Below are 13,448 nucleotides of genomic sequence, written 5' to 3' on the forward strand. Positions count from 1 at the left end.
AGCGGCGGGCAGAAAGAGAGGGAGAAGCAGGGTTCCCGCTGAGCAGGGAGCCTGATGCGGGACTCGATCCCACCTGAGCTGAAGGCAGACACTTAACTGACTGATCCACCCAGGGGCCCCATAAAAATTCTAAAGCTTTTGATCTGTATTACCAAATTACCCCTCCAAAAAGCTGGTACCTATTTATATTTCCACTATCAGAGTAAGAGAATGCTAGTTTCCTCACTCCCTCACCAATGATTTCAATATATTTTTTAAGAAACAAAGCTTGGGTTAATAGGAGTTTAAACTGTAAGAAGTTTTAGACTACCACAATCACTAGGGGAACACAAATAAAAACACGAGATACTGGGGCGTCTGGGTGGCTCAAATGGTTAAGTTTCTGCCTTCGGCTCCGGTCATGATCCCAAGGTTCTGGGATGGAGTCCACATCGGGCTCCCTGCTCAGTGGGGAGCTGGCTTCTCCCTCTGCCTGGCGCTCCCCCACTGCTTGTGCTCTCTCTGACAAATAAATAAATAAAATCTTAAAAAAACCCAGCAACCCATAAGATACCACATCACACCCATCAAGATATATATTATATATATATTTTTAAAGATTTTATTTATTTATTTGACAGAGAGAGACACAGCGAGAGAGGGAACACAAGCAGGGGGAGTGGGAGAGGGAGAAGCAGGCTTCCCGCTGAGCAGGGAGCCCGATGTGGGACTCGATCCCAGGACCCTGGGATCATGACCTGAGCCGAAGGCAGACGCCTAACGACTGAGCCACCCAGGCGCACCAAGATGTATATTATACAACAAGAAAAGAACAAGTGCTGACAAAGCTGTGGAGAAAGTGAAACCTTTGTTGGGCCTTGCTGGTGGGAATCTAAAATGGTGCAGTTGCTCCAGAGAAAACAGTATGGTTACAATTTCCTCAAAATTACAATTACCATATGATCCAGCAATTCTCCTTCAGGGTATATACCCAAAGAAACAAAAGCAGGGACTCGATTCTGTAGATTCATATTCACAGAATTATTCACAAGAGCCAAAAAAGGTAGAAGCAACCCAAGTGTCCACTGCCAGATGAATAAACAAAATAGGACATTTTGTTAATATACAATGGAATATTCTTCAGTTTTGAAAGGAAGGAAATTCTGACGCGTGGATGAACCCTGACAATATTATGCTAAGTGAAAGAAGTCAGTCACAACAGGACAAATGTTATATGATTCCACTTACATGAAATAGCTATAATAAGCAAATTCATAGAAACAGAAAAAAATGGTGATTGACAGAAGCTGAGAGGAACGGGGAACTATGTTTAATGGGTACAGTTTCTGTAGGGAAGATTCCGAAGTTCAGGAGATGGTTGCACAACGATGTAAATTTACTTAATGCCACAGAACTGTACACTTAAAAAAACGGTTAAAATGATAAATTTTATGTTAAGTATATTTTACCACAATAAAAAAGGACAAAAAAAGTTTTAGACTATGGGGTACCTAAGTGGTTCAGTGGGTTAAGGATCTGCCTTCAGCTCAGGTCATGATCCCGGGATCCTGGAATCCAACCCTAGTTGGGCTCCCTGCTCAGTGGGGAGCCTTCTTCTTTTCCCTCTCCCTCAAATAAATAAATCAAATCTTAAAAAAAAAAGTTTTAGACTAAAATTCATTCATGCAATTGGTACTTACCTACCACAAGAAGCTCGCAATCTAGTAATTTATAGGAAATTTACAAACTATAGTTTTTAAATTTTCAAAAAACATTTTTTTAAACTATAGTTGTATTCAAGAGGTAGTTAATGTGCAGTTATATATGCTAAGCAACAGAGGACGAGAGGAAGCTAACTACTATCATCTGTTAAAGTTTAAACATTTTATAGTGTAGTGACACTACAGGGAAATGCTTTACTTTTCAGTTTATCTCATTTTTTCCACTGCAAGCTCTTTACTATTATGTGGGCCACAAAAACAACTGTTAATCCAAAAATATCACTTTCATATATGTATCTTTGGAAATGACTCTCTAGTAGTCATGTTAAAAAAGCTCCCAAGGGTTCCAGATCAACAACTAAAAAACCCAATAACTTGTCCCTTGTCAATTTTTAATCTTACTAAAGTATTATAACCAGGAAATGAAAAATTTTAAGGTAGGTAGTGCTATTCTAAATGTTTTGCAAATCCAACAACCAAGTCCAAATGGGTCAGAGCCAAGTTTTAATCTCCTTCTAATTAAAAAAACAAACAATACCCCAAACCTATCATAGACAGATTTTAAAAATCTTAATTTCTTTTTTTTAAATAAAAACAAAGTCCAGGATGAACTAAAATTAATTTTCTAGAACAGTCATTCCTAACCTTGAATTTTATGAAACCAAGATGAAGTAAGCACTGAACTAGGAGCCAAGAGATTCTAACAGGCACTTTAGGAATAAGTATTTCTTTCCATTTTTTCATTTGTAAAATAAGCGGAGAATATCAAATGATTTCTAAGGTCCCGTCTATTAACATTTGATGGAAATCACCTCAGGCAGAATAAAATTCATAAAAACAAGCAACAAATTAAGTGGAATTCAGAACTTTGAGGGAGAAGGAAAGAGGTGAGATAACTGCAGTGAAATACAACAATAAGATGTCCAATTGTCAAAAAGGCACTTCCCAAACAGCCATCCCAGAAATCTGTGGTTGAATCAAGCTAAAAGATTTCAATATTGACTCACCATCTGGGTATCCCAGATCATAAGCCAAGCAATCCACTAAGAATCCCGCTAGTGACTCACACTCCTGAATGAGACCGCTTCATGTGCACAGACAAGGAATCAATTAAAGGGTTTACAATGAAGTTTTGTTTAACTGGAATGTTTTAAGTGGAAGTTAATTCTGCATGAGTGATAATAAATGTTTAATAACTACCTAGTGACAATTTCTAAGCAAAAGCATTTTGGCAGCTCACTAGCAAACAGTAATCTATGTATTACAAACATAAAAACAACTTGTTTTCAAAAGAGCTCTTGGCTATGGACAGTATTTGAGAAATACAATATAATTTGTTGAGTCAAATTATAAAACCTAGTAGAAAGTAGTTTGAAATCTTGGCTCTATTAACCAACAAGGAAACAAAATACATCACTGTGGGGTGAAGTGTCAATTTGTGCTGGCAAAAAGCCACTCTATTTGAATCTAAGAACCTTCAGGAACCAGCTGGAGAAGTATGAGGAACCTGGGATAATGCATTCATTCATATCCTAAGTCCCTCTCCCTCTGCCTGCCTCTCTGCCTACTTGTGCTCTCTCTCTCTCTCTCTGTCAAATAAACAAATAAAATCTTTAAAAAAAAAAAATCTTAGAAAAAAAGAAGAGAATATTAAAGTGTTTATATCCTTCGATCAGTAATTTCACATCTAGTAATTTATCTAAAATAAATGACCAATATAAGACAAATTTTATGCAATTTAGGATACAACCTCATGACGAAATACTGCACAACTACTATAAATCCTGTTTTAGAACAGAGATCACAAAATTCAAATGTATACAATTATCTAAAGACAAAAAAATAGACTAGTGGTTGCCTAGACCTGAAAGGGATGGGGCAGGGGGAAACAGGGAGTGACTGCTAATAAGTAGGGGATTTCTTTTTGGAGGAAGGAAAACATTCTAAAATTAAATTGTGGTGATGGCTACACAATCCTGTTAATATACTGAAAATTTCAAATTGTACACTTTAAAAAAGTTAACTATATGGTGTATGAATTATATCTCACTCAAGCTGTTTAAGACATTTTTTAAATGTCTAGATACCAGTGAGGAGATACAAGTAACAGAAATAGGAAAATGGGGCCTGGAAAACATTCCAACCAAAGCGGGGGCTACTGCTTATTAGCTATAGCTATGGAGTTACCAAACTGTCATATCTTAAAAAAAAAAAAAAAAAAAAAAAAAAGATTTATTTATTTATTTGGTGGGGGTGGAGAGAGAGCATGCATGTGCAAATGGGGGAAGGGGCAGAGGGAGAGAATCTTCAAGTACACTTCCTGCTGAGTGGGCAGGCTGACCTGGGGATGGAACTCACAACTCTTGAATCCTGATCTTGAATCCTGATCTGAGCCGAAACCAAGAGTTGGGACGCTCAACCAGGTGACCCACCCAGGTGCCCCAAGACTTTCATATCTTTATTTATTTATCTTAAAGATTTTATTTATTTATTTGACAGAGAGAGAGAGAGCACAAGCAGGGGGAGCAGGGGGAGAAGCAGAGGGAGCAGGGGGAGCAGCAGGGGGAGAAGCAGGCTCTCTGTTGAGCAGCAGGGAGCCCGACATGGGGCTCGATCCCAGGACTCTGGGATCATGACCTGAGCTGAAGGCAGACGCTTAACCGACTGAGCCACCCAGGTGCCCCTATTTATTTTTCTTTTTAAAGATTTTCTTTATTTGACAGAGAGAGAAACAGTGAGAGAGGGAACACAAGCAAGGGGAGCAGGAGAGGGAGAAGCAGGCTCCCCACTGAGCAGGGAGCCCGATGCAGGGCTCAATCCCAGGACCCTGGGATCATGACCTGAGCCGAAGGCAGATGCTTAACTGAGTCACCCAGGTGCCCTGATTTTTTTTTACAAAAAAAAAAATTTTTTTTTAAGATTTTATTTATTTATTTGACAGAGAGAGACACAGCGAGAGAGGGAACACAAGCAGGGGTAGTGGGAGAGGAAGAAGCAGGCCTCCCACCGAGCAGGGAGCCCGATGCGGGGCTCGATCCCAGGACCCCGGGATCATGACCCGAGCCGAAGGCAGACGCTCAACCGACTGAGCCACCCAGGCGCCCCCCTTTTTTTTTTTTTTTTACAAATTTTTGATTGAAGTGGAAAATACCTACAGAAAGGTGCATAAATATAAGCATGCAGTTCAATGAATTCTCACAAACTGAACAGACCCTGTAACCAGCACTAAAATCAAGAACAAAACACTACCACCCACCAGAGCCACAATCACACCCCTTCCTACCCAAGGGAAACCACCATCCTTCCTCCAACAGTACAGATTAGTTTAGCCCAGGGATAGTTCTTTGTTGTGAGGGACTGTCCTTTGTACCGCAGGGTGATTTGCAGCATCCCTGGTCTCTTCCAGTTATGGCAACCAAAGAGGACTCCAGACATTGCCAAATCCCTGTTGGGGAACATTATACCACATTGAGACCCACTGGTTTACCTGTTCTTGAACTTAATATAAATACAAAATGGGGTTTCTTGTATCAGAAAGAATATACTCTTTTGTGCCTGACTTCCTTTGTTCAGCATCTGTTGAGAGTCACCAATTTTGCTGCATTTCGTTCTAGTCTGTTCATTCTCTTTGCTTTACTATATTGCTGTTGTGTGAATATACCACAATTTATCCATTCTACTGCTGATGGGCATTTGAGCAATTTCCAGTTTTGAATATTATGAATAATGCTACCATACCATTCCATATATGTCTTCTGGTGAATATGTGTATGACTTCCTGTTGAATACCTAGAAGCAAACTGTCATGTCAGCTTCGGTAGGTCAGTACTTTTCCAAAGAGGGTTGTAACAATTTACATTCCTACCTGTCTCCTTTTATTTCACATTAGCAACTAAATATAATATATGTAAGTTACAATATATATATAATAAAATATAAAATAAAAAATATATAATAAAATGCGGGGGGGTGGGGAATGCAGAGGGAGAGAGAGAATTTTTTTTTTTTAAAGGTTTTTAGTCTTTTTTTTTTTTTTTTTAAGATTTTATTTATTTATTTGAGAGACAGAATGAGACAGAGAGAGAGAACATGAGAGGGGGGAGGATCAGAGGGAGAAGCAGACTCCCTGCTGAGCAGGGAGTCCGATGCGGGACTCGATCCCGAGACTCCAGGATCATGACCTGAGCCGAAGGCAGTCGCTTAACCAACTGAGCCACCCAGGCGCCCCGTAGGAGAGAGAGAATCTTAAGCAGGCTCCATGCCCAGTGCAGAGCCCGATCTCAAAACCCTGAGATCATGACCTGAGCAGAAATCCAGAGTTGGATGGGGCGCCTGGGTGGCTCAGTTGGTTAAGCGACTGCCTTCGGCTCAGGTCATGATCCTGGAGTCCCTGGATCGAGTCCCACATCGGGCTCCCTGCTCGGCAGGGAGTCTGCTTCTCCCTCTGACCCTCCCCCCTCTCATGTGTTCTCTCTCATTCTCTCTCTAATAAATAAATAAAATCTTTAAAAAAAAAAAAAAAAAAAGAAATCCAGAGTTGGACACTTAACTGACTGCACCACCCAGGCATTTAAATAATATTTTATTTTTATCCAACATTTAAATAATATTGAGCCAGATAATCTTATTGGCTGAATAAAGCCTGCCAATTTGTGACCTGTTTAAGAAGAATATTTCAGGGGCACCTGGGTGGCTCAGTCAGTTAAGCGTCTGCCTTCGGCTCAGGTCATGATCCCAGGGTCCTGGGATCGAGTCCCACATCGGGCTCCTTGCTCAGCGGGGAGCCTGCTCCCCCTGCTTGTGCTGTCAACTAAATAAATAAAATATTAAAAAAAAAAAAAAGAATATTTCATTATGTGAGAAAATTCTCCTATGTAGTAAAGAGACAAAAACCAACCAAACAAAAACCCTCCAGTAAGATAGTCTGTCTGAATGGAAATACATGAACATTGACAATGGCTTTTGAACGGTTTCTATTTTGCTTTTCAGTATTTCCTACAATAAACATGTAATAAAGGAGTTGGCAAAGCTTTCCTATGCAACAAAAGCCCTGAGGGAAATTTAAAAAGTAGGTCGGGGCACAAATTTCATATTTGCATATACTCATAAAGACCTAATTAAGTAATGGATATAGCACAGAAAAATATAAACATCTCATAAAACCTCTGATACAGTTACTACACCCCCCTGCATAAAAGGGTCCAAGACAGAACTTACATAAAATTCCACTCCAGAGTAAAACAGAGTCTAGAGGGTAATTCGTAATTTGTAAGGATGTATCAAAAGATAGTAGTGTTCTTTTTTTTAGAAGTTTTTAAAAGAGTTTATTTATTTAAGCAATCTCTACATCCAACATGGGGCTCAAACTCATGACCCTGAGATCAAGAGTCAGATGCTCTACCAACTGAGCCAGCCAGGCGCCCCACAGGAGTAGTATTCTGACATGATGTCATACATAGCAGCTTACTATCATCATGTTGCTCTTTACATTCCTTTAGAAACTCACTATAAAATGGTCCAGGGGTGCCTGGGTGGCTTAGTCAGTTAAGCGTCTGCCTTCAGCTTGGGTCATGATTCAGGAGTCCTGGGATTGAGCCCTGCATCAGGCTCCCTGCTCAGCGGGGAATCTGCTTCTCCCTCTCCCTCCAACCCTCGCCCTTGCTCGTGTTCTCTCTCTCTTTAAATAAATAAATAAATACCTTTTAAAATGGTCCAGAAACAACAGAGAAAATTAACATATCCAATATTCCCTTGAAATACATAGTTGTTGCCACTGCTACCTGCTGTTTATTGAATGTCTGATACTGAGTATTTGGAGTGAGTTACCTTTATTTGAGAAAATGATAATTAAAATAGCCACCAAAAACTTAACCAGTCTCCATTATTTTTTTTTAAGATTTTATTTATTTGAGAGAGAGATCAAGAGAGAGAGAGCACATGCATGAACACAAGCAGGGAAAGGCACAGAGGGAGAGGAACAAGCAGACTGAGCCAACTCAGGGCTTGATCCTAGGACCCTGAAGATGATGTCCAGAGCCGAAGTCAGCTGAAGTCAGCTGCTTAACCCATCGAGCCACCCAGGCGCCTCCCAGTCTCCATTGTAAGATTTCCTAGAAAGTAAATCTTTGACATGTGAAAATGTTACAAAATTCATACTTTCTGTCCTAATCACTCCATTTCATTTTTTTCTCCTTCATATCAAGGATTCTTCTGTTGGGATAAGAATATGCCCATGAGATTCAGTACAAACCCAAGAGATTTCTCCTGAGAGAAAATACTAAATGTTAACATGCTAAATTATTTAAAACAAAATAATCTATTACCTTAAGGCTTTGAAGATTAGCTAAACGGGAATCTAGTAAGACCACTATTCTGAGCACAGATCTCATCTCTATTTTCCTACCTCAAAAAACCATGCTGATGTGTATGTTATTTCAAACCACAAAGAAAAAGAAAAAAACCAACAGTTTTCTGAGGCAAATAAATAAAATGCAACAGGAAGTTTCTTCTTTTTTTTTTTAAAGTAAGCTCTACACCCATCATGGGGCTTGAACTCACAACTCCAAAATCAAGGGTCTCATGTCCCACTGACTGAGCCAGCCAGGTACCCCAGTAGGAAATAAACTTCTATTAAAAGCATTCTAGGGGTGCCTGGGTGGCTCAGTCGGTTAAGCGTCTGCCTTTCGGCTCAGGTCATGATCCCAGGGTCTTGGAATTGAGCCCCATATGGGGCTCCCTCAGTGGGGAGACCGCTTCTCCTTCTCCCTCTGCCCTTCCCCCCCAGCTTGTACTCTCTCTCTCTCTCAAATGAAGAAGAAAAAAAAAAGAAGAGCATTCTACCAGGGATTCAAAATGCTAAGATGGGGGGAGGGGGTTGGCTGGTGGAGCGTGGGACTCTTGATCTTGGGATAGTGAGTTCAAGCCCCACACTGGGTGTAGAGCTTACTTAAAAAAAAATGCTAAGGTTGGGGCGCCTGGGTGGCTCAGTCGTTAGGTGTCTGCCTTTGGCTCAGGTCATGATCCCAGGGTCCTGGGATTGGGCCCCACGTTGGGCTCCAGTCCCATGTCGGGCTCCCTGCTCAGCGGGAAGCCTGCTTCTCCCTCTCCCACTCCCCCTGCTTGTGTTCCCTTTCTCGCTGTGTCTCTCTGTCAAATAAATAAATAAATAAAAATCTTTAAAAAAAATTGCTAAGGTTGGTTTAAATTTCTCACTGAACTAGTAACCATAATGAACTAGTAATCAAAATAAATCTATTCAGTAGAATGCTTTGCAAGCTATGTATACATAATTTCCTTCCCGGGATATATTACAAATCATAACATATTTTTCCATCCTTTTTTCTGAGTTTGAGTGTAATAGGATACAATGGCTTCAGATACACAATTCAATAAAAGAACTGAGACACTCCCCCAATTCCTAACAATTTTTCCAAACTCAAAAAAAAAAAACTTTCCTAAGTGAATCTGAGAAGTGCAGGTTGACCTGCTCAACCTTCAATAAATACAAAGCTTTCACTCTGAATAACATGAACATCTACTGAATTGGAATGTAAGGTCAAAGCAAGCTAGTTGAGTTAGACACAAAAACAACAAATCCCCTTTCATAAAGTATTATATGGTTTCTCTCACAAAACATTCTTTTTTTTTTTTTTGGATAAAGATTTTATTTATTTATTTGACAGAGAGAGACACAGCGAGAGAGGGAACACCAGCAGGGGGAGTGAGAGAGGGAGAAGCAGGCTTCCCGCGGAGCAGGGAGCCCGATGCGGGGCTCGATCCCAGGACCCTGGGATCATGACCTGAGCCGAAGGCAGATGCTTAACGACTGAGCCACCCAGGCGCCCCTCTCACAAAACATTCTTTAGACAAATCTAGATAGGCTAATCAATCAGGTCTCTTAAAAAGAGATCCCAAGGGGTACCTGGCTGGCTCAGTCAGAAGAGCACGGAACACTTGATCTTGAGGTTGTGAGTTTGAGCCCCACGTTGGGTGTAGAGATTACTTAAAATTAAAATCTAGGGGCGCCTGGGATCGAGCCCCGCACAGGGCTCCCTGCTCAGCCGGGAGCCTGCTTCTCCCTCTCCCTCTGCCCCCGCCCCCTGCTTGTTGTGATCTCTCTCTGTCAAATGAATAAATAAAACCTTAAAAAAAAAAAAAATTAAAATTAAAAAAAAGAGAGCAAGAGAGAGAGACAGAGACATATCCCAGGAACACCCCCAACTTTTAGGGTCTTAAGGCCTTTATGTAATAATTGCAAGAGATTTTCTGGAGCCCTATATAATAGTGGCTATGCATATAGTATTTGTCTTTGCAGAAAACAGAAAAAGATTAAAACTCTATCATACACTGGTAAAGTTTTAAAATAAACTTGTAGTTTATCATAGTATCATCTACACATACATTTGAAAAGGCCATACATATTTGTAAAATACTATTTATACAGTTTACAGATAATACCTGCATGGATTCTAAGGTTAACTTTCAATCAATTATTCTATAGTGGCCGATTGTTTGGTATCAGAGTATGAGACTAATATCCTTATTTTACTGAAGAGGATACTAAAGATCATGATGATGTGCTGAAGATCACACAACTAGGGGCACCTCGGTGGCTCATTGGTTAAACATCTGCCTTCAACTTAGGTCATGATCCCAGGGTCCTGGGATTGAGCCCTGCATCAGGGTCCCTGTTCAGCGGGAAGCCGGCTTCTCCCTCTCCCTCTCTCTGTCAAATAAATAAATAAATAAAATCTTTAAAAACAAACAAACAAACAAACAAAAAAAGATCACACAATTAATTACGTGCAAAGCCTAGAAGACAACTTGAGACCTAGTGATTTTTTTACTGTACTATGTGGGTTTAGTGTTTAATTTTATTTTCAGACCATGCAGAAAGGTGACAGTGCGGGGCGCCTGGGTGGCTCAGTTGGTTAAGCGACTGCCTTCGGCTCAGGTCATGATCCCAGGGTCCTGGGATCGAGTCCCACATCGGGCTCCCGGCTCAGTGGGGAGCCTGCTTCTCCCTCTGACCCTCTCCCCTCCCATGCTGTTTCTCTCTCGCTCGCTCTCTAATAAATAAATAAATAAAATCTTTAAAAAAAAAAAAAAGAAAGATGACAGTGATATACAAGCAATATAAATATAACTGAAGTCCCCATTTAAAATAGCAACAAGTGGGGCGCCTGGGGTGGCTCAGTCGTTAAGCGTCTGCCTTCGGCTCAGGTCATGATCCTAGGGTTCTGGGATCGAGCCCCACATCGGGCTCCCAGCTCAGCGGGGAGTCTGCTTCTCCCTCTCCCTCTGCCTCCTCCCTACTCATGCTCTCTCTCTGTATTTCTATCTCAAATGAATAAATAAAATCTTAAAAAAAAAAAGAATTAACAGGTACTGAGGGCTTACTATATGCCAAGCACTCTTAAAAAAAAATTAAATTAAATTAAAAACAAAACAATGGAAGTCAGACAAAACCATGGACATGTTTTTCTTAATAATCTGAGTATGGAAGACTTTTAAAATGATACAAAACCTAGAGGTCAAATGAAAGAAATGACAAATTCAATAATACACAGTATAATTTTTGGAAAGCAAAAAATAATACTGTTAATAACTCAAAAGATATAATGAATGCTTAAAATGATTTGCAGCTCTCAGAATAAAAGGCTAATTTCTCTAACACATAAAGAACTCTTAACAGATCAATAATAAGACCACTCAATAGAAAAATTTGCAATGGATATGGAGAGGTCTCAGAAAAAGAAATATAAATAGTTTTTAACAATATGAACAGATATATAGTATCACTTGTAATTAAAGAATTACAAATTAAAACTATAGCACCATACTACTTTTCATTTTCATTTATCCAATTGGAAAAGATTTAAGAACTGACAGATCATTGACAAGGAAGGGTGTACAGAAAGAGACATTCTTTGTGCTTTACCGCAAGTGGTGGGGTGAACTGGTTATATGAAATGCACACACCTTTTGACCCAGCAGTTCCAATTCTCAATGTTTATCTAGCAAATATGTTCACAGACATAGAAAATAATGTAGAAGAATATTCACTGAAGCACTGTTGATAATGTGCTGGAAACAATTTAAAAGTTTATCAGGGGGGCGCCTGGGTGGCTCAGTCGTTAAGCGTCTGCCTTTGTGTTGGGTCATGATCCCAGAGTCCTGGGATCGAGCCCCGCATCCGGCTCCCTGCTCCGTGGGGAGCCTGCTTCTCCCTCTCCCACTCCCCCTGCTTGTGTTCCCTCTCTCGCTGTGTCTCTGTCAAATAAATAAATAAAATCTTAAAAAAAAAAAGAAAGTCTATCAGGGACTGGGTAAACAAATTACAGCACATCTGGTAGTTAAAAAGTATGAGACAGCTCTATCTCTAAACATATGAAATAAACTAAGATATATTAGCGAACAATGCAGTCTGTAGAACAGTACATGTAAGTATGCTACCATTTATGTATATATGTGAATTACTGAATCCATGGATACCTCTAGAATTCACAAAAAAAGGTAAATAATAATTGCTTCAGCAGAAAAAAAATGAGTGAGTGAGAAGAGAATAAAGGAAGACTTACTTTTCACTGCAAATCCTTTCATACCTTTAGGATTTTATAATACCTAATACATTACCTACCCCAAAAAGCAATTCCTTTCATACCTTTAGGATTTTATAATACCTAATACATTACCTACCCCAAAAAAGTCTACAAAGTAAAATACTGAAGTGCAAAACTATCAACACTGGTCTTCATGTATATAAACTGTCCCAGTTTTTTGGGACATTAATTATACTGAAGCTTGGCCCAACAAATAGAAGAAATGAAAATCAGAACTAGGTATAGGATGTCAAAGAAAAAACCTAATCCTCAATTTCTTTATTACATCTGACAGCCTGCCTAAGCCAGCTATGATTATTTTCCTGGGAGGCAAGTGTACCCATTGTGTATACTATACCATTGGTGACCACTGTATTTTTGGTCTATTAAAACTACTGAAGATTGGGGGCGCCTGGGTGGCTCAGTCGTTAAGCGCCTGCCTTCGGCTCAGGTCATGATCCCAGGGTCCTGGGATCGAGCCCCACATCGGGCTCCCTGTTCAGCGGGGAGTCTGCTTCTCCCTCTCCCTCTGCCTGCCTCTCTGCCTACTTGTACTATCTCTCTGTCAAATAAATAAATAAAATCTTTAATAAAAAAACAAACAAACTACTGAAGATTGTTCAGGCCATGGCTATTAGCAAGTTTACATCAGTAAGTATTTACCAAGAACTAGCACTGTATCGGCATATAAGACCAATAGTGCAAAAAACATAAAATAATGAGGCTTCTTTTTTTTAATAAAGATTTTATTTATTTATTTATTTGAGAGAGAGCGAGCAGGTAAGGGGCAGAGGGAGAGGGAGAGAGAGAAACTCAAGCAGCTCTGCATTGAGCTCAGAGCCCGAAGTGACGTGAGGCTCAATCTTACAACCTGATCATGACCTGAGCCAAAACCAAGAATAGGATTCTCAACTGACTGCACCACCCAGGTGCCCCAATAATGAGGCTTCTAATTAGAACAAAAGCTCTGTCAGAAGTTACTTTGCGGGGTGCCTAGGTGGCTCAGTCGTTAAGCGTCTGCCTTCGGCTCAGGTCATGATCCCAGCGTCCTGGGATCGAGCCCTGCATCGGGCTCCCTGCCCCACGGGAAGCCGGCTTCTCCCTCTCCCACTCCCCCGGCTTGTGTTCCCTCTCTCGCTGTGTCTCT

At 40.3% G+C, this 13,448-nt stretch overlaps 1 protein-coding gene across 6 annotated transcripts in view; it reads right to left on the bottom strand.

Moving 5' to 3' along the window:
- Positions 1 to 13,448, bottom strand: part of GJC1 (gap junction protein gamma 1) — a 47,440-nt gene that overhangs the window by 27,514 nt on the left and 6,478 nt on the right. The window lies entirely within an intron of this gene.

This window comes from Halichoerus grypus, chromosome 2 (assembly GCF_964656455.1).
Source record: "Halichoerus grypus chromosome 2, mHalGry1.hap1.1, whole genome shotgun sequence".
Classification (NCBI taxonomy): Eukaryota; Metazoa; Chordata; class Mammalia; order Carnivora; family Phocidae; genus Halichoerus; species Halichoerus grypus.